At 42.3% G+C, this 20,782-nt stretch overlaps 1 long non-coding RNA gene and 1 pseudogene across 1 annotated transcript; one reads left to right on the top strand and one right to left on the bottom strand.

The window, feature by feature from the left end:
- Window positions 1-866: 866 nt before the first annotated feature.
- Window positions 867-938, bottom strand: LOC121978917 (annotated as a pseudogene).
- A 6,839-nt stretch (window positions 939-7,777) lies between these two features.
- On the top strand, window positions 7,778-8,079 carry LOC121977581. The gene is made up of 3 exons (XR_006110943.1): window positions 7,778-7,794; window positions 7,891-7,953; window positions 8,051-8,079. It is a non-coding gene; the product is annotated as an uncharacterized LOC121977581 (long non-coding RNA).
- Window positions 8,080-20,782: the final 12,703 nt, after the last annotated feature.

Genomic DNA, 20,782 nt, shown 5'->3' on the forward strand with positions numbered 1-20,782 from the left:
TCTTTTCCCTTAGCCTGATCAAGACCGTTGGTAGTCTAGCTAACCATAAGTGAGCGATTGCTAGTGCTTATAGCAAGTCCCTGTGGGATCGATATTTTTATTACTGACGACGAATCCGTGCACTTGCGGAAGCGTAATAAATTTTTAGCGTCGTTGCCGGGGACTATGTCCATAACACTAGCTAAGGCATATTGGATTAGACTAGGCTTTGTTTTCTTTATTCTCTGCATATAAAAAAAAATCTACTATTAATAAAATATTTTCACTCTTCTTCCTTACTGCATTCATTTTTTTTTTTATTTCTTGCTGTCATATTTTCTATCTTATTCTCTTTTCTTCTGCATGCGTAGAGCTAACCTTTCAGGACAGCTGCTACCATTGGATCCAGAGATTGACAGGACCTTTCTAAGGAGAAGAAATTTACAGAAAGCTTTCTAAGCAGCAAAAGAATCCTCAGGAATGGCCAATAAACTACTGAAAGATTATGCGACACCATATGCATGAGGGGTCCAATCCAGTATCACCCGACCACCCATCGATGCTGACAACTTTAAGATCAAGCCCGCAGTAATCCACATGGTCCAGCAAAATCAATTCGGAGGGGGGCCACACGAAGACCTGAATCATCATCTAGAGTTGTTTTATGAAATTTGTGACACGATGAAGGTGAATGAGGTTCCTCCAGAATTGGTGAGACTGCTTCTTTTCGGATTCTCTCTGAAAGACAGGGCCAAGTAGTGGCTGAATTCTCTACCAGTAGATAGCATATCGTCTTGGGAGCAATGTGAGCAGAAATTCTTAGACAAGTTCTACCCCCCAAGTAAGACTGTCCACATGAGGGACCTGATTGCCAGTTTCAAGCAGATAGACTCAGAATCCCTATTTGAAGCCTGGGACCGGTTCAAGTGCATGCCGAGATAGTGTCCCCATCATGGCCTTGAGAAGTGGCTAGTTCTACACACCTTCTACAATGAAATAAATTATCACACGAAGGTATCATTGGATTCTGCGGCAGGAGGAGCACTGATGAACAAAAGCCTTGATGAAGCTGAAGAGATAATAGAAAATGTGGCACTAAACCACCATCAGTAGGCATCTTAAAGATCTAGCGGTGCTTTCTCAAGAAATCAGATGAAGGTGTCAGGAAAATTCGTGGTGGATGCATTCACACTCATGTCTGCGAAGCTGGACGCCCTGACTAAGAAATTTGAAGCCATGGGTAGCAACACAGCTAATGCAATAGTTTGTGCTTACAACATCTGTGGAAGTGCGGACCACGCTCAAGATACTTGCCCCCTTGGGCCAATGCAGGCACAGATAAACCAGCTTGTGCAATGCGATGCAATAACATGCTACAATCAGAGGCAAAACAATCTGTACTCCAACACATACAACCCCGGATGGAGGAACCACCCCAACTTTTCATACCGAAATAATCAGGACTAGGGGCCTGCACATCATACCTACCAACCTGGACAACAGACTCATCAACAGCAGCAACCTACACAGCTGTCTAGGATTGAAAAGATGCTTGAGGAAGCTCTCTCACAGCAAAAGGAGATGAGGAGCGAGATCAAACAACTGACTTAGAGGCTGGAGAACTCAGAAAAACACCAGAAGATGAAAGACAGCCAGATAGCCCAGATAGCTCAGTCCGTCTCAAGAGCACAAGGTACATTCCCAGGGAAATCAAATTTAAATCCGGTGGAACATTGCAATCGCATTGAGCTGCGGAGCGGACGTACTGTGGGAAACCCTCAAATCATTACTCAGATGGAGCTTGACTTAGAAAAGGAACCCACTCTCCTAATGCCCAATCAGACTCAAAATAGGGATGGAGAAGAGGGTACTAAAAAGATTGGAGAAGCTTGTCAGACTACCCCACAGAATCAGATGATCCCGTTTCCTCAGAAGCTTATAGCATCCCAAAAAGATGAAGAGTTTCATCGGTTTCTGAAAAAGGTTAAATAGATTTGTGTTGAGGTACCATTGTTAGATGCGCTGCACCAGATGTTAAAGTTCGCAAAATTTTTAAAGAAAATCTTATCCAATAGAAGGTAAAAAGGCAACTTCGAGACATAGCATTGACAGAGGGCTGCAGTGCTCTTTTTTATGGCGAATTCCCCACCAAAACTTCAAGATCCAGGAAGTTTCTCCATACCGTGCAAAATTAGCTCTGAACTCATACCGAAAGCCTTCTGCGATTTGGGAGCTAGTGTCAGCCTACTCCTGTACTCTCTGTGCATGAAGTTGGGACTCCAGAGCATTAAACTGACTACTATGACACTACATTTGGCTGACCATTCATGTAGATACCCAATGGGTATAGTGGAAGACGTGCCAGTAGAAGTGGGGGGTTGTGTCATCCCCACGGACTTCATCATTATGGATATGAAGGAGGACCCCAAAATACCGATAATCCTTGGAAGACCATTCCTCGCCACAGCAAGAACCCTCATTGATGTGAAGAATCACAAGCTATCATTGGAGATCGGTAAAGAAAGAATTGAATTTGATTTGTCCAACCCTTCTAACCGCGTCTCTTTTCTCAAGGAAATCCTAGCAGGATAGATGCACGCGAAGCCTAGGAGCGCACCTTTCAAGAGAGTTCCCCTCCCACGGACGACAAGAAGTATATATGTCCTATGCGAGCAAAGCTAAAGGCGCAGACTGGAACACTAACCTTAGGAGGAGAGCCGTGCTTCCATGGGTTTAGCCTGCACTGACCGAAACGGGGTCGAGCTAAAGACTTAAAACAAACGCTTCTTGGGAGGCAACCCAAGGGTTTTCCCTTTTCATTTTAGTTGATCATTCTATTATGTGTTTTGTTTCTTTAATAAGTTTAGTCAAGTGTTTATTTTTTATTGTTCCTTTTCAGTATGTGCATGGCCTCCATGAGCTGGTCGTGAGCAGTTCATAGGCGTTGAGGCGTCGGAGGAACCGAAATAACGAAAGACGAGTCATCCCGAGCTAAAAGGAGGTGGTCATGCAACCTTGCATGACCGTGCGTAGCCGACAGAGGAGCAAAAGCCATAGGTCGTGCTACTCAGCACGGTTGTGTGGCCTGAGCCGAGAAGAAAAGGGGGTTGGCCGTGCCATCAGGCACGACCGTGTGGAGAAACCAGAGGCGAAGGAGATCTGGGCTGTGCCACTCGGCACGACCGTGTGTCCACAGCCGAGAGGATAAAGGAGGAGGTCATGTCATTCGGCACGGTCGTTCAACACCCGACCTAACCTGGCCGTGTCTATAAGACACGGTCGTGCCCAAGCACGTGCGACGCCGCCACACCTCCAAGAAACCCTAACCTCTACTTCCTCCTCCCCCAAAACTCTCTCCCTCTACATCATACCTCAGCCAACCCTAATTTCTCACTCTAGAGTCCACTTTTCCTTAGATCTACATCTAGATCTAATACATTCCCAAGCCAAAACTTTGGAAAAAGTAGCTAATCCCCTATTTCTCCTCTCCCCTGCTCCTATCCTTAAGGAATTATCTCCACAGAATTCTAAGCTCACCATGTCGCAGATCTTGAAGAGACTTCGTCGAGGAAGTGGTGGATCTGGAGAAGGAGATGCACCGGAAGGTGACAAAGGCAAAGGGAAAGCTTCATCATCAAGAGGCAAAGGGAAGAGGGTAGCACGCGACGAAGGTAACGAAAATACATTTAATATTGTTTTTAGAAATCAAGATAAAAAAGCTAGATATGATAACCTTGTCGCTAGGAAAATTGTATGCACGAAATATATGGATCCTGCCACTATGGATATGCTAGGGATTAGGGATGATATTGATTGGATGATTAGCTCTTTGGATTGGAATGATATAATGTACTGTCATGCACCGACTTACCCTCGTCTAGTCCTTGAATTTTTGAGTTCGATTGATGTTAAATATTCATCTGAAGAGGACTACATAGGAATCATAACTTTTAGGATGATGAACAAAGAAGTTCGGTGGACTTTTAATGATTTTAATGATTGTTTTGGTTTACCTAATGGAGGTTCCCAAGGATTTGATAGTGGGATTAGATGGAATGAATTTTGGAGGTCAATAACCTGATCGAATGACCCTTATGAACCCTCTAGAGCCAAGGTATCCCGCATGCAAAACCTGACCTTTAGATACATGCACTGAGTGATGAGAAAAATAATTTTTGCTCGAGAAGATAGTGATGGGGTGATTAAAAAGATTGAACTCTATTGTCTTTGGGCAATGTTGAAGAAAGTTGATTTTGATTCTGGTTTCCATTTCCTTCAAACCTTAGTAAGGGCAGCTAGGGCGTCTTCGGGGACAATTGTATTTGGTGGATTGATTACTCCAATAGCACATAATTTAGGTTGTGAGCTTGATGGACTAGAGGTTATTCATGGCAATGATAAGATCGACATCGATTCTTGTCTTGCAATGAAAATGATTTGTCGGGATGAGAATGAGTTTGCCTTTCCTAGGGCCTTTGGTTTCCCTCTACCCCTTCCTTATCCCGAGCGCACTTCAGTTCGCAATCCTGCAAATTGGGTGATCACTGATCCAACCCCCAAGAATGTACCTCCCATAGTAGAAGAACCCGAGTATCACCAGGAACCCTCGCCATCGGGTTTCCCGCAACCTTCCAGACATTCGGAACCTCCTAGGCACTCTTTTGCCTATGGCACGGGACCCTCTAGTTTTGATTTCTCTGACTTCCGTACCTCCTTAGAATCTCTTCACGAGAAGCACAATGCCCAACAATAGTTGTTGGAGGGTCGCTTCAAGCTTTCTGATGACCAATTTAGGGAGGTGCGAGATCATTTTTAGTTCACTAGAGACTTCCATAATCAGGTAACGGGGTTCGTACAAGATTATGAGGTGGATTAGGAGAGAATGAGGAACTTTATGGATGATATGGATATCACTCGACAGCAAGTAGATGCTTTGTATCAATATCATCAGCACATAGGCCATCTCCCTGGATTTCCTAGATTTCCCCCGGGGCCACATCAGGGACCTCCTTATCCCCCACCCCCGCCACTATATTAATTTCATCGAGGTGATTAAAAGTCTAAGTCTGGGGGGGTGTTGTTGCACAACCTGAGTCTGGTTGAGAGTTTTTCTTTTGTTTTTGCATATGTTATTTGCTTTCTTTTATCTGTTTAGTTTAGTTTTACCTATCTGCATTTTATTTGTTTCTGTTTGCACATTATTTGAGAACATCAACCGTCTACTTCTTCGGCCACTTGTCCAATAGCAAAATGTCTAGCATTCTCTTAGTTCATGAATGGTCCAAATTGTGTTAGTATGTTTAGTGTATCTCCTTTTTCTATCTTTAGTAGCATGAAATAAGCTAAGTATTGTATGGAGTTCGGTATAAGTTTTTGGCCTAACCTTAAGGACTTATTTTCACTACACTTAAGTACTTAAGCTTGAATGGTAGACATACTTTTGAAATAGTTATGATTCATCCAAATTGTTTAGTACTTGTGTTCCCATGGTGATTCCTTATTTACATTTTGGTTACTGGATAACCTCGGATCATGGAAGCTCATTCGGAAAAATCTAAATCCCAACATATACATCGCATGTGTAATAAGTTCTACACCTCTATAGCACTATATAAAAATATAATAAAAAAATAAGGGATAAAAAATAGTTGTCGTGATTGAAAACTAACAATTCACCACTTTGAGATCGAGTTAGGTTACTGGGAAAATGAATGTTATGTTTCTCTTGATTCTGAGAAGTACCCTTTGAGACCTTACGTAATTTAAGGAAAACGAACCAAGTGTGTGGCAGGTAAGTGCCTATCATCGGGAACATTAGGAACTCAATTGTATAACGACTTAACTAGGACAGAGAATGGAAACATGGAGAGCTTGAGCTACTTGTTGCACCGAGCACAGAGGACTTATGTTTAGGCCATACTTAGGTTACTCCACAGTCATGCTTATCAGTGAAACTGGATGATAAAGTTAGGCGAATGCACTAAGAATTATGAAACACTGCAGGACTTCATGAACATAGTTTGTAGCATTTTGCTTGAGGACAAGCAAAGGTTCAAGTCTGGGGGTGTGATGTGTGCAAATATTATGATCTTTTACGCATATTTTAGCGCACATTCACTTGACTTATGCACATATATTCTTCACATGATCGCATCTTTTATCTTGTATTCGTCATATCTATTGTCTTGTTCGGATATCTGCTCTTTGTTTGGTTTTATGTTGACAGGAAAGATTTTCGGAGCCTGAACGGAGAGTATTGATGCATCGGAACCAACCAGACAACACGACCGTGCAACCCTGCATGCCCGTGTGGCCAAACAAGAGAGGAAGAGCACACGGCCGTGCAACCCTGCACGGTCGTGCAACCAAAACAGTGACTAGTCAACACATGGCCGTGCGACCCTGCACGGCTGTGCCACCCTAGGCAGAGAAGGAGATTTGCACGGTCGTGCACCCTTGCACGGTCGTGCCCCAGGAGACAGAGCCCAAGGGCTACACGGCCGTGTGACCCTGCACGGCCGTGCAGCCACGCACAGAATCGGAGGAGGGCACAACTGTGCCGCCGCGACCAAATCCTAAGGCTATATAAGGGTTTTTACCCTTTTTGCCAAGGGGGGAGGAGAGCCGTCAGGGAGAAAAAGATCTTGGAGCAATTCTACGCTGCTTTGGACCGTCGTTCAGCGAACTTCCACCACCATATCAACTCCAGAAGCTGAGAGTTGGATCTGAAGGCCACTCTTCGACACCCGATAAGCATATTCCTTCTTACTTGCTAAGACTTGTATGTTTGTCTATACTATGTTTTCAGATATCTCTCTAGCATTCATGGAGTAGATCCCTTGTTCTAGGATTAGGGAGTAGTCATGGTATGGATTGATGTAAAACTCGAATTGTTGGATGAACTTTCATACTTTGTTTTAATCGTTAATTGCTTACTTTTGATTGAGAAGAACTTGTCAGCCTCATAGAGGATTACCTCTAGATCTTACACCCGAGGGGCCCCAGTGATAGGGGTTACCCGTTCATGGACATCTAGAATAGCTCCTTAAGAGGAAGGCAGATTCTCCCTAAGGGAGCAAGAGACCAGGCTTAGCTCTACTCACTATTCTTAATTTACCAGTTAGAGTTATGTCCTCAAGATTTGCCGAGATGCCCTAGTGACAGGGGTAAACCATGATAGGATTCTCAGGGCATTACCCTATTCTAGCGCTTGAGAATATCTACTGTGAGATACGACAAAATAAAATAACCTATAATGATTTAAGGAAATTTTTGGACATTTTTCTGGATTTATTTGGAGGACGTATGACCGTATTTAAGGGGATAAATTATTGGGCTTAAGATGGTATTGGAAATCATCATTAGAGAAGGGCTAATTAAGGGTTGGGAAGAAATTAAACCCTACCTTTATAAGAAGCTACAGTAACCCCCTACCGAAGCCCTAAAAACGTCGATCCCTCCTTCCTTCGTGACTTCTTCTCCCGAAACCGTCGACCCAGCGCCGCGACGGCACTTCGCACCCGAGCTCACGGCGACGCGGAGTTCAGCGAAGCCTCGCCGAAGCCTCCAGTCCTCTACCCCGACCCTCTACCCCTTCCTCTCTTCGGATTACGGCCTCGTGCAAGGAGCGAAGGGCAGGAGGAGCAGATCCGAACTCAAGAGATCCAGAGGGAGTATCGCCGGTTTCAGAGATCAAGGGTGGCGAGGATTGGTACCCCGGCAGTTATCTCGCCTTCCCGGGCTATAGTATTGAGCTGAGTTCATCGGATTTCGCCTTACCGCCGGTGGTTTATGCTGTCGCGGAGGTAAATTGAGGTGAGGATGGTGTAGATTAGGGTTTCTTAGCTATGAAGATCTGTGAATTGATGCTAGGTTGAGAGGATTGTATTGAGTTAGATGTTGTTTTGGCAGTGGCTCACTGAGAGGGGCTCGGCCACGACTTCCAGCAGCTGGTTTGCCTCCGGGAAACAGTAGGTAAGGTCTCCACAACTCCAGGAATTTGATCTGTAGACCTAGGTAGTGAATTTTGTTTGAATGGGGTACTGATCAGTGAGATTGCTTTGGTTTGTAGTCTCGTGGAGGCTCTGAATGGTGAATTTGAGGTAGTGAGCAGCACCATTGTGCTTGTGCCGACGATTCCACCTACGGGCAGTGAGTCAACAGCGGGGAGTTAGGTAAGGTATGTTGATTTTGTTAGAGATTGGAATATTGGAAGCAAATGGGAAGTTGTTTTGTTGGATGCTCAGATGATTGATAGTTGTTGGTTTTATTTAAGGAGGTGATAACCTTGTTCAGTAGATGTTTATTTGTATATGGTGATGTAGCAAATTTAGCAAGGTTAAGGTTTTGCTGGAGTGTGGGAATAGAGAATGTAAACTCGGAGTGTGGTTTGGGTATTAGTAGTTCAGTGTGGTTGCGTTTGGATAATAAATGGAACTTGGAACCAATTTATCTGTCGTGTACACTAGTACAGCTCATTAGTTGCATATATATATATATATAGCTAAAATTGATACGCTGACACAGGACTTTGATCGGGACGAGCATCGTGACGAGGTTGGCGTCTGATTCAGCCTACAATTAAGGCGGGTACTTCTTGACTTGTTTCTTTAGATATTGATCCTAGTGCATGAGTTAGTTTCATATACGTAGTATTTATCCCGACTCCACTCGTCTTATTTCTTGTGCTTGATACTTTATCTACTCAATCTTTGAGCTACTCGTTTCTGTATCTATACAGTCTCTCGTTGCTATTCATGATATTTAGCAGATACTATAATACTAGGATTGGATACTAGATACCAGACATTAGATAGTAGGTATTGGATATATGGACACCTGATACCATGTTTACCTGCTTTGATTACTGTTTATTTATGCTTAGTATTGAGCATGCGGATTCATGTAGCATACCTGATTTCCTGTTATATATATATGATGACTGTTGCATTATTCGCATCATGTCATTGCATGCATAGCCGACGACTTTGGCTCCCTTGTGGTTGAGACGGTCGTTGGCCTGGGCCGCACGCTCGGCCACTCATGGGTAGTGGTAGCTGGAGCGTGCCGCTTGTCCTGTCGTGCCACACTCGGTCACTCATGGGTAGTGGCGGCTGGAGTTGCGGCAACAGGGATCCCATCGCAGACGTAGCTATTCAGCTACTATGCACCTGTCCATCCGGTCACTCGAGAGTAGTGGCGGCCTTTGGGTGGTACAGTTTGTCATCGATCCGGCCTCTCGACCATACAGGGGTCGTGGTGCAGAGAGGTGGGCGGGGTGACCATCCGTACATACGCTGTTGTTATTATATCTGCTGGTTGTTTACTTATGCTGTTGTTGCTTATCTATGCTGCTGTTGTTTATTTATGCTGTTATGCTTACTTAGGTTGAGATTTATACCTATGTTAGGTGTTTAGACACTGGCTTACTTACTGTTGACCTGTATATACCTCACATGATACCATGTAGTTATGAGCAGTACTGTAGCAGGATTTTGCTACATCTACCTTCCCTTACTAGCCTAGGATATGGTTTCAGGTATGGTTATGTACTTTGTTTACTCAGTAGTATCTGCTATTTATCTTTCCCGAGACTGTATCCTGTTGTACTCTTAGCTGTTTATGATACTCATGCACTGTCTACTCTATTACCCGCTGAGTTTTTATACTCACCACCCGCATTGGTAATTTCACCAGGTAGCTGATAGCGATGCTAGTACGCTTGGAGGAGGATCCCGACTGCCGGTCCCACATCACTTCTGAGGACGGTTTTATGATTTTGGTTTTCATGTTATTGTGAGTTGAACCTTTGAATTTAGCATTGTAATAATTGGGTTGTGGACTTGCTATTCTGTATTTGGTTGTTTTGTCGAGGAGTCAAGCCGGGCCGGCCCGCGGTGAGTTTTTGTTAGTTTATCTTTGTTATTCTTGTTTTCCGCTGTGTTTGATTGTCCAGCCGTGTGGGCTGTATATTATCTGCGTGGTTGTGATATATATTTGTATATGTATTATCTGTGGTGTTGTATACCGGTTCTATTTGTCACTGCTACAGGGGAGGTGCTGTCCGATTTTCGTCGGACAACCTTACTCTCGGGGCGTGACATCTACTTAGCTTCCGGCAATAGCAGGAATAAGGACAGCGAGAGTAAGACTGTAAAGCCCGAAAAATTCCAGAATTTGTTTTAGAAATATAGTATGATTTTTCTGGAATTTTTAGATATTTTTTCGGAATTTTCCGAGTAGCGGAAGCAGCAAAAATAATTGGAACCGTAAAATAGCTTAGGCGGGAATCGAACCCGAGACCTATGGTTTACGGATAAGTTTAGTAACCGGTGAACCCAGCAGGGCCGTGCTGAAAGGAAGGAGAACCAAATATATTTATATTAGAGTTGGGTTCATTAAACCACTTAAAATAAATATAAACTTAAGTTGGGATTTGGGTTATTTTATATTGGTTTTACCGTGACCTATTCCTCACCCTAGCCCTCACGCCGACTCCTCCTTCTCCTCTCCCTCACGCACGGTACACCAAGCCCCAAGGGCCAAGGGAACATCTCCCGGCGACGACTCCAACACAAAAAGGGTCCTTCTCCGCCAGAGGAACGCGAGGACGGAAGCGGTTCGTCGAGCGGACAGTTTTCCGGAAACACCTAGCGAATAGAATCGTAAGAAAACCTTACGATTGAGGTAAGAAACCCCTCACCTGCAGTATAATTGCTCTCACTTGTTAGTTTTGGCGTTAGTTCAGTAATTTTACAGTTCTCAGTTTTAGGGTGTGTTTTTAGCGCACACCAAGCATTCGGTAGAATGCCCAGTTCAGAAGGATGCACCAATAGGCGTCCTAACAGCATGTAAAATATATTAGAAACATTTTATTCAGTTGGTTATCAGTTATCACAGCTATATGGATCAGATATCCATTGGGTAGGCTCCCACAGTAGCCTCTAGGTTCAGATAACCTAGCTCTAGGTTCAGATAACCTAGAACAGCAAAGTAAAATAAAACAGTATTCAGTATTTTACTTTTATTCAGTTGGTACTGTACTTGGATCAGATATCCATGGGCTGGACTCCCACAGTCGTCCCTAGGTTCAGATAACCTAGTAACCCTACTGGATTCGGAACTTGCAATCCCGGGTCTCGTAGGGATGCGCGCACAGTAAGTACAGTTGCCAGGGCCCAACAGCATGTTTAGTATTTTCATCTACTATATGTATAGTTTTCAAATTTGAAACCAGTGATGAGAACACAAATTTAGCGTTCAGTTCAGGTTCAGTTTACATGATTTGAGTTCGTGTACAGATTTAGATATATGCATGACTAGTTCAGTTCATGCTCAGTTTATAAATATGCCATGTTCAGTTTATATGTTATGCCATGCTTTGTGTGATACCATGCCATGCCATGCTTGCATGCTCAGTTTAGTTTCAAACTGCATGTTTTAAAAACATAATCGCATCGTTGCATGTTTTTGTGAGGTAGATGGTTTCTTACTAAGCTTATTGGCTTACAGATACTACTTTTCTTATACTGCAGATACCGGTAAAAGAAAAGTGGATTAGCGGAGGCTGGAGGGCGATGCTACGATGATGTGTGTGTGCAAGGGGTCTGGAATAAAAATCCTTGGGATCTATACGTTTTTATTTCAGTTTAGCACTTATCATGTCTAGTTTGATACTTAGTCTTGTTACTAATTGTTCTAGCTTAGTAACTATGTTTTGTTAGCTTATCATGTTTAGAACACTAGTACTTATATGCTAGAATGTATCTTCATTGTTTTAGAACTATTGTGTGATGTTTTGCACGCCAGTGCTGAAATCGAACTCGAGTGAAATCGACATCGATCGGTGCCCGATCGATCGTGGTCTCGAGTCAGCCCATCGGATCGGCCACCGACCGATCCAAATGAGATATAAGATGTTATCAGATCCTCCGGATCGGCCACCGACCGATCCACCGATACGAGCCTGAGGAAATTTCAGTGCATGGATCGGTCACCGACCGATCCAAAGATCGAACAAGAGGGCATCTCGCCTGTGCCCGGATCGGTTTGCATCGATCCAGACACACCGGATCGGTTCGCCGATCGACCTCTGCTGGATCGTTCTGTAGACCGATCCAGCAGGGCACAGAATCGCAGTAAGATTGATCGATCCGTGGATCGATCAGCAGCTAGCTGGGAAGTTAGTTTGAGTTCCTAACTCCGATGGGAGGTCAAGCATTCTCCTTAGCACATGTACACCAACCGGAAAGGGTCTTGAATCCTTCCTTATAACAGCATGGGTGCATCAGTTATCAGATTAATAGAGTCAGTTAGTGAAATTTTTATTTTACCTAGTTTTCCGCACAGTACGGCACAGTAGTTCCAGTAGTTAATGTAGCGACTCCGGCTCACAGCCTAGTACCTAGGAGTTGGGTCGTTACAGAGTGGTATCAGAGCAGTGTTCCATACTTCCTACACACACATCAGCATTGAACCTGCAGCTTCCAAGTAAGAACATCTCTCACTCAGTTTTGTTTTCAGCTTTCATATCAGTTATATGTGCTTTCATGTTTGCTCGCATGTTGGTAGTTAATTAATTCATGTTTACAGTGATAGTATTTAACATGTTACCAGTAGTTAACTATAACATGATAGCCTAGTTATATATATATGTTCTTTGCTATTTAGAAAATGGTACGAGGACGTCCAGCTAAGAAAGCAGCAGCGGCTGAGCCCCAGCATGAGGCAGGCAGACCTTACAGCATTAGTGGCTCAGCTACAGCAGCAGTTAGCTGAACAGCAGCAGGAGATAGCCTCCTTAAAGGTTAACCAGCAGACTACTCCCCCAGTCACTCCAGTATCGAACCTCACGACTCCAGTAATCACAGAGGTAGTACCAGCTCAGCCTGCAGTACCAGAAGGGGCTAAGAGAGAAGCTTACCTTATCCAGTGGCAGAGAATTAAGCCCGAGAACTTCTCAGGCACCAGCGAACCATGGGATGCTCAGGCATGGTTTAAAACACTGGAAAGCACGATGGAGCTTCTAGATTGGCCAGAGCACGAAAAGGTGAAGTGTGCCTCCTTCTGTTTAACAGGAGACGCACGCATGTGGTGGGAGCGGATTAAACCGAAGTGGCCAGTAAACCAGATGACATGGGCCAACTTTGAGAAAGAATTCTTCGAGGAATTCTTTCACATGCAAGTCACGAACCGACACTATGACGAGTTTACAGAGTTTCGTCAGGGCAACCTATCAGTTCAGGAGGCCGTGAAGAAATTCAATAGGTTGGCCCGTCTGTGTCCAGAACTAGTCAGCTCAGAGAAGGAACGAGTACGCTTGATGCTGAAGATGCTCAGACCAGAGATCGCAATGAATGTGGCTGGTGGTGTTCATAGGCCACAAACTGTTGGTGCGGGAAGCATCCGACGATCGAACCTAAGTTTTGATAATGGCAAAGGATTCAAAGTTAAGATGCTTTGTTATCTGACAGCTTTTGCTGAGTGTTTCAGGAAAGTCCTAACTGCGGTTAGGCAAGGTAAAACCCTAGGGGGTGGTAACCCTAGGTCATAGGGGGTGGTAACCCTATGCGGAAAGTCTTGGCAGGTCGAAGGCTTCAGGCAAAAGTCCTAGGGGGTGGTAACCCTAGGTGGAAAGTCCTGGTGTCGCGAACCAGGTGAAAGTCTCGAATCGCCGGGAAGCGGATGTTGAAGTCCGAAGCTTCGAGCAAAGTCCAGTCGATCCGAGGATCGATTGGACAGGTAAATCTCCCGAGTGGAGTAGGTGAGGACGCTGCCCGTAGAGGAACAGAGGCGCCCACCTAGGGTTTCCAGGAAACCAGTCGACCCGACGATCCGAGACTGTCATAAATTCATAGTCATACTATCATTTTGTGTTCACTTTGTGTTGCAGGTATTTTTGTATTATTATACTTGCAGTGACCGAAAACACAAAGAAGAACTCGGATGAACAGCGCCTCGGGTGCGAGCCAGGAAAAGGCCAGCGCAGCAGACTGGAGGTGCCTTGAATGGGGTTCAAGGCGCCTTGAACCGGAGGTTGGAGGCGCCTTGGATAGGCTGAAGGCGCCTTAGACCAGATAGAGTTCGACCAGGTCCGTGCTGATCCACACGGGTGACTCGGCTCGTTCAAGGCGCCTTGATGAACAGTGTAAGGCGCCTTGAACCCTCTTTATAAGGGGTCTCGACCAGCAGCTTAGGATAACGACGAACAAGCGATCCTTGTTCTACGTACTGCTCAATCAATGACCCTGAAGTGCTGTTACGAGTCCACGACGACCAGGAGCTTCGAGATTACGATTTTGTCGTCGGTAAACTTGTTTTTAATTACCGTACTGATTGTAAATCTTGTACTCTTTTTCGTACTTATAAGTGTTGCCCACCGAAAGCGATCAAGGATCGCGGGCCTTCGAGTAGGAGTCGACCTAGGCTCCGAACGAAGTAAAACTATCTGTGTCCTTCTGTGATTGCATTCGTTACTTCCGCTGCGTATATTTAATTTGATAGTCTTACGTTTCCGATACGATAAAAATAGCCGCGAGCGCTATTCACCCCCCCCTCTAGCGCGATCTCGATCCAACAATTGGTATCAGAGCGGGGTCGTTTTGAATTGGTGCAACCACCTTTCAAAACAAATTTTTCGCAGTTTTTTTTTTCGTTTTCGGAGTCGAATTAGAATTTAGCCTTATAGCTATATTCTAATTCTTGTTTCCCTCGAATCGACTTTTTGCTCGAAGTAGGTGCAACACCACTCGAGTTCGTTTCTATTATCCTTTATTCCAGCACTACTAATCCAAGACTTAGTCTTGGAACACATTCTGTTTTTTTTGTTACATATTATAAATGGCCCAACAAGAGGGTTTCAGCACTGTACGCCCCCCGCTATTCTCCGGAGAGGATTTTGGCTACTGGAAGGGAAGAATGGAAACGTATCTAAAGATACAATTTGAAACATGGATGATCATAAAGACGGGACTGAAACTGCCAGTCGATGACGACGGCAAAACCACACCCTGCGAGAAGTGGGACGCTCCTATAATAAAAAAAGTAGAAGCCGACGCCAAAGCTACCTGCACCCTTCAGTGTGGTCTTACCAAGGAAGAACTCAACAGAGTTGGCCCGTTTGCCTCTGCAAAGGAGCTCTGGGAAAAGCTCATCGAACTCCACGAAGGCACTGATGACGCCAAGGTAAGTAAAAGAGATCTTTTACTTAATAAATTATATAATCTAAAAATGCAGGAAGGCGAAACGGCGAGTTCTCTTCACGCAAGAATACAAGACATCCTTAACTCTCTTCACGGAATTGGCCAGAAAATAGAAAATCGGGACGTAATAAGGTATGCCCTAAACTCGTTTCCAAGGAATACATTGTGGGCATCAATGGTAGATGCCTACAAAGTTTCCAAGGATCTATCCTCTTTAAAACTAGACGAACTTTTTTGTGAATTTGAACTTCATGAGCAGACTAATGCACAGCCAACCGAGAAAGGTATTGCGTTGGTTGCAGGTACAAGCCGAACCCGGGAACCGAGACCACGACGGAGAACCGAACCAGCATCAGAAACTGAACCAGACTCTGAGGATGAAGAAGATGACATTACAACCGAGCTGGTAAACCTCGTGAAGAAGCTCTACAAGACGAAAGGATTCGACAAAAGAGATCTAAAGAAGGCAGTAAAATCAAAGGAAGGCCCACAAAATACCAAGATGAAGTTTGAAGTTACATGCTACGGGTGTAACCAAAAGGGGCACATCAAATCCAACTGCCCTAACTTGAAGGAGGTCAAAAAGCAAAGAAGGAAAAAGGTCCTTAAGGCAACATGGGACGAATCTTCATCGGAGGACGACGACGACGAGCTCGAACAAACGAGTCTACTCGCATTAATGGCTCGGGACCAAGTCGTCGAATCCGGATGCGAGAGCGAGTCTGAGGCAGAGTCCGAGCAAAGCCACGGATCCGTATCCGTTTCCGAAGGACCAGACCCCGCTGTAAGTATCTCCCGGTTGAACACTTTAGTTAGCTATTTATTGCGCAAATTAGCTAAGTCAAACCTGAAGGTTAAGTCACTTCTAAAGGAAGTAAGTGTCCTTAAAGAAGTGGCTAACACCAAACCCTTACCTGACCAAAGTCAGACTGAATTTCCAACTCAAGTTCAAAAACTTGAGGAAGAAAATTCAAGTCTAACAAATCGGGTTAAAGATTTAGAAAATACCTTAGAACGGTTTACTTTGGGCTCCAAGAATTTGGACTTGATTCTTGGGACACAAAGAGCCGTCTACAACAGAACTGGGCTGGGATACAAAAGTAAATATAGATCTTATTTATCATTAATAAACAAACAAAGTGTTAAATCAGTCCAAGCATGGGTCTCCAAGTCTAACTTGGTCAATCAAGTTAGACCTGGCCAATACTGGGTTCCAAAGGATCAAATATACTACCTCGATAGACCATATCGAGGCCATGATCCAGGGGGAGCAAAACGAAAAACAATCCTAAAAATTTAAAATTCAAAATTACAAATTAAATTCAAAATTCGAAATTTAAAACTAAAATTAAACTCAAAATTCAAAATTTAAAATTAAAATTAAATTCAAAATTCAAAATTAAATTATCAATTCAAAACTCAAAATTAAAATCAAGTTAAGATATTCAAGAGTCGAAATTAAGTTAACACTGAAAATAAAAATGGAGGATCCAGACTCGCTGGCACCCCCAACTAAACTACCCGGCAGGGTAACTAAACCTAATCTACCCGAAATGGGTAAAACAAGAGTAGATTACCCGGCAGGGTAATTAAGGTTAGATTAAAACGGGCTAGGTTTAACTTGACCCACAGTACTGGTGAAGTTTTTGGATGATAGTACGTTAGGGAAGCTTGGGCATCGCATGTCTAGGAAGATATGGCTTCGACCTGGTGCATTTGGCCAAGTGGAACTGACCGAAGCTACCCTTAAATGAATCCTGACTAGTTAGACCAAGGATTGGTATTAAGTTCAATGGGTAGGACTATTTGGAAAACCTCGAAGGCATGGTTACTTTAATGAGCTCCTTGTGACTCACCATAGCCCAGAAGTTTATCCAAAGAATGCTTACTTGTTGAACCCAAAGCCAAACCTGAATCTAACACAAGTTAAACCAAAATCCTGAATTCAACAATAAATCATCTCACATCAATCATAGGATTCCCTGATTGAAAATTTAGATCGGGTGAGATGACTAAGTTTTAAAACTCAATTTCAAAATTATTTTTAAAACTCAATTTCAAAATTATTTTTAAAACTCAATTTCAAAATTATTTTAAAACTCAATTTCAAAATTATTTTTAAACTCAATTTCAAAATTATTTTTAAACTCAATTTCAAAATTATTTTAAAACTCAATTTCAAAATTATTTTAAAACTCAATTTCAAAATTATTTTAAAACTCAATTTCAAAATTATTTTAAAACTCAATTTCAAAATTATTTTAAAACTCAATTTCAAAATTATTTTTAAAACTCAATTTCAAAATTATTTTAAAACTCAATTTCAAAATTATTTTAAAACTCAATTTCAAAATTATTTTTAAACTCAATTTCAAAATTATTTTTAAACTCAATTTCAAAATTATTTTAAAACTCAACTTCAAAATTATTTTTAAACTCAATTTCAAAATTATTTTAAAACTCAATTTCAAAATTATTTTTAAAACTCAATTTCAAAATTATTTTCAAAATTATTTTAAAACTCAACTTCAAAATTATTTTTAAACTCAACTTCAAAATTATTTTTAAACTCAATTTCAAAATTATTTTAAAACTCAATTTCAAAATTATTTTTAAAACTCAATTTCAAAATTATTTTTAAACTCAATGTAAAAATTATTTTAAAACTCAAATTCAAAATTATTTTACTCAACTTCAAAATTATTTTTTTTCAATTTCAAAATTTCTTAAAATTTTCTTTCAAATTTAACTAACTTAAAAAAAAAAAAAAAACGTGGAGCTTATCTAAGGCGCCTCCCATCGAAAGGAGGCGCCCTAGCAAGCGGCGGGAAAATTCCCGCCGCTTCATCTTAAGGCGCCTCGGATCAAACCAAGGCGCCTCCAACGTGTATAAGGCGCCTTCAACCTTGGTTCAAGGCGCCTTCAACACTTTATATCAAAACGAACAGAAGCTTTTCTGTTCGTTTTCTGCCGACGCCGAGCACACGATACTCGTGCGCTTTCTTCCCATCTAAGGCGCCCTCAACCGGTTTTTTTTCCTCTCTACGTGACAATGCCTCCTAGGTATACTCCTAATCCCTTTCAATCATATTTTACTTAGAATTTTTGCTTATTTCTGTCAATTTTTTTGGTAAAATCGTTAAAAAATTAGGAAACGCCGACATATTGACCTTAATCCAGCTAGAATTCCATCAGCAGATATCCGATTCCCAACTATACATCTTAGGGATACCTTTGCCAATTACACCTTTGAACCTATCAAACCTAGATATGTAAATAAGACTTTTTTTACCCAGTATTGTCAACCAACTATTCAAATGATAGAACACTATCAACTGGATCAATTGGTTTACTGCACCGATACAGTAAACCAGGAGTTATGTGCACAGTTTTATCACAACCTTGAGAGGGTTGATGATAATAGGTACAGCACTAGAGTCTCTGGCGTGGACATTGAGCTTACTCCCACTCTGCTACGCACCACCCTAGGACTTAGGGCTTCTGAGTCTACCTTTCTATGCTACCCCAGTAGGGATCTGCCATTTGGCGATCCTTACTCCCACATTACGTTAGATACTATCTATACGTATTTCCTTGGGGAAGCGAGACCTGCTGACTTGACTGAGGTCAGGTCAGTTACTCTTCGGGTTCAGGACTACGTGATGTATAGGGTCCTGACAGCATGTATTCTGCCGATCTCATCCCGGGATGTCCCGAAGATGAGATCTTCACACGCATTCTTCTTGTACGCCTTGTGTCATCGATTTGATATCGATATTGCCCTGCATATGTTCCAGAACATTATCTGTGCATCTGGGACAGTCACTTCCAAGATAGTCCACATGCCCTATTGTCATATTCTGACACGCTTCTTTTCGACTATAGAGGGTATAGATGTGACCAGAGGAGCGTCATTCCTCTTACTATATATGATGAGCTAGGATCCCGTAGTTGTAGACTAGCCAGTGCCGATATCACAGCTGATGGAGTTCTAGCATGGATAGGCCGACCACAGCAGGCAGCTGCCCCTATCGCTCCAGCAGCCGAGGATTTACCAGGCGAGGGAGAGGAGTGGGCTGATTTCTTAGCCGAGGATCTTTTCGCAGATCCCTCTCCGTCTGCCAGACCATCCACCTCAGCTGGACCTTCGACCTCTTCCTCACTCTCCGTCGAGGACAGACTTGCTCGACTCGAGGTCGAATCCATCCAGACACGACGGATAGTTCTCTCTATACGATCCGAGATGGCTGCCGGATTTACGTCCCTTCGTGACGAGATACGGCGACTAGGTCAGCCAGCACCTGAGCAGCCCCATGATCCTCCAGCTATTTCTCCGCGAGCAGATGACCCTGCTATTTGATATGATTCTGTTATGCATTGTTCTGTAGATTGTTGTCTCACTTGTTTAGACTTACTGGTAGTAATATGTACTCATTTGCATGCTTATTCAGTTTCACAAAATCTGAGTTTACTTATCACTCATTCAAATTCTAGGAAAAACAGTTTTCAAAACTCCAATTTTGTTAGATTTTTTAAAATTTGGATTTAGCTTAGGTTTTCCCCTAGATATCATGTACCTCTAGAATGAAGCCAGAGCATCTCACAAACACCTAGGTCTACCTTGCTTGTGTTTGAAAAACTTAGAATGGCGTGAGATGCATAGGGTACAGCCTGGACTCAGGAATGCTTATGTTTGTGCATCAATATGAGTCTGGGCGTTAAACACATCATAAATATTAATCAAGTCAAGTCTTCCAGCTCTAGCCAAATCTAACTGGACCAAATGGACTTAATTTGACTAACCATGTGAAAGCTACTGCCCTCTAGGCAATCAGCAAGTAGCTAAAGGTTAGACAGTTGGGAAAAGTGTGTTTCAATTTAAGCATGATTATACTTTACGGTTCTAATCAAATTACTTTACTTGATTATTTTAGGGCTCTGATACTTAATCAAATTAAACTTAATAATTTAATTTGACTCATGCTTGGACTAGAAAACAAACTCCTACTACTCCCTCTGTCCTAAAAATAAATATTTTGTTAATTTTCTTCAAAATGAGTATTCAAAACTCATTTACAGTTTTTTTCAAATCTAGTAAACTTATTATAACATTTTAAAGTGACCTCAAATTTTATAACTTCTAAGCAAAACTTTTTATTGAAAACATTTTATTGAAAATTCAAATACTCATATTTTCAAACTTAGTTAATTTTAAGAATATGTTTACTAGACTTAGTTAGATTTTACTCTAAACTTAGCTATTTGGCAAAATACTTTCTTAATACAAATCATTTCAAAGAAGAATATATAGCTAACTATTTTCAAATTTGGCAAAATTCAAAAAGCTAAGTAGTTTTGCTAAGAAGAAAACTTATCTTTTTCCTCTCTGAAAATTTTTCCTTCAGAAAAATAAAAATCTACTTTCAAACTGGTTTATTTTTTTTGATATATGGCAAAGGGGGAGAGTAGATTTAAAGTTAAAGGAAAAATCAAAGTATTTAATAAAAGCAGAGAGTAGGTAAATTAAAGTTAAATTCAAAGTATTTGATAAAAGGAGGGCTTTTATTAAGGGGGAGTCTAATATGTCAAAGTTCAAAGTTTCC

The sequence above is a fragment of the Zingiber officinale genome, chromosome 4B, assembly GCF_018446385.1.
Source record: "Zingiber officinale cultivar Zhangliang chromosome 4B, Zo_v1.1, whole genome shotgun sequence".
Classification (NCBI taxonomy): Eukaryota; Viridiplantae; Streptophyta; class Magnoliopsida; order Zingiberales; family Zingiberaceae; genus Zingiber; species Zingiber officinale.